Source organism: Arachis ipaensis, chromosome B4, assembly GCF_059453495.1.
Source record: "Arachis ipaensis isolate K30076 ecotype BB chromosome B4, ASM5945349v1, whole genome shotgun sequence".
In the NCBI taxonomy this organism is placed as follows: Eukaryota; Viridiplantae; Streptophyta; class Magnoliopsida; order Fabales; family Fabaceae; genus Arachis; species Arachis ipaensis.
In genome coordinates, this window is record NC_142439.1 from 129873999 (window position 1) to 129875639 (window position 1641).

The 1641-nt window shown below is 35.2% G+C and overlaps 1 pseudogene; it reads right to left on the reverse strand.

The window, feature by feature from the left end:
• Window positions 1-499: 499 nt before the first annotated feature.
• On the reverse strand, window positions 500-1322 carry LOC148569203 (uncharacterized; annotated as a pseudogene).
• Between the last annotated feature and the right edge of the window lie 319 nt (window positions 1323-1641).

A 1641-nucleotide genomic window follows, 5' to 3' on the forward strand; every position in this document is an offset into this window, starting at 1 on the left:
TAATATGTCAGAACTCCTTTTAGCACCTTTTTGAGACTTTTTGGTTTGCTTTCCCTTAATGCAATCCACACAAGTATCAAAATCAGTAAAGTCTAGAGTTTCAAGAACTCCATCACTTACTAATTTCTTTATTCTCTCAATGGAGATGTGTCCCAACCTTCGGTGCCATAACATGGAGGATTTTTCATTCATACCATTACCATGCATAACCATAAGACTAGATGGAACATTATTAGCTAAATGGACTTTAAATAAATCACCAATTAAAGTACCACGTCCAATAATATTAGAATTTTTAATAATGTCAACAGAATCATCATAAAAATTTATACATAATCCTTGTTTTACAAGCTTAGATAAAGAAATCAAATTTTTAGAAAAATCTGGAATATAAAAGGTTCTTTCTAAATCTAAAATACAACCAGTACTTAATACAAGTCTAAATGTTCCAACAGCTTCCACACGTGAACGCATCCGATTGCCTATATAGATGCTCAGTTCACTTCCTATCGGTTTCCTTTTCCTTATGAAACCCTGCATGGTATTTGAAATATGAATTTTAGCACCAGAATCAATCCACCAAGTGTCATGACATATTTCAACAAAATTAGATTCAAAACACCCTGAAGGAATAAGATTACAAAGGTTAGTACCTTTCTTTTCAAGCCAAACTTTAAAGGGCACTCCTTCTTCATGTGTCCTTTCTTTTTACAAAAGAAACACCGTGCACCTTCTTTCTTCATAGGATGGGATACAATACCCTTTCCTTTCTTCTTATGAGCTTGCTTTTTACTACCCTCATTTGTCACTAATAGTGCACTTTCACCAAGTTCCTGAATTAGCCTTCCTTCCTCTTGCACACACATCACCAGTAATTCATTAATGGACCATTTTTCCTTATGTGTGTTATAAGAAATCTTAAATGGTCCGTACTGGGCAGGAAGAGAATTCAGAATAAGATGCACCAGAAATGAGTCAGAGATCTCAACCTCTAAAGCTTTCAGTTGTGCTGCAATGTCTCTCAACCTCATGATATGTTCACGCACACCTCTTACGCCGGTAAGCCTCATAGATGACAATTGTGCCATTAGGGTGCTTGCAAGTGCCTTACTAGAAGACTCAAACTGTTCATCAATAGCCTTCATATAATCCTTGACATTCCTACAATCAGGAATTGAACCTCGGATACTAGCTGAAATACGAGACTTAATGAACATCATACTTAAACGGTTGGATTTCTCCCACCGTTCGTATAATGCTACCTCGGCTTGAGAACTAGCATCAGTAGGTGTCGGAGGCTCTTCCCTACGAAGAGCATAGTCAAGGTCTGCACACCCTAAGTGAAAGAGAATCTTATCTTTCCATTCTTTATAGTTGTCACCACTTAACAAATGAACTTCAGATACAGTTTCAGATATCATTACTGCTGCAAATAATAAATCATGCTAACATTACTCAACTTTAAATAGGCACATCAAAATCCATAATATATGATAATACATGCCAATGCAAGTCATATCAAAATAAATATAAATCATAGTGTCATTAAAATCTACCTGTGGGCAAAGATTTTAACACACATAATATTCACTATATGAACTAAAGTATTGAAACTAGTAAATAAAATACTACTTCTTAATA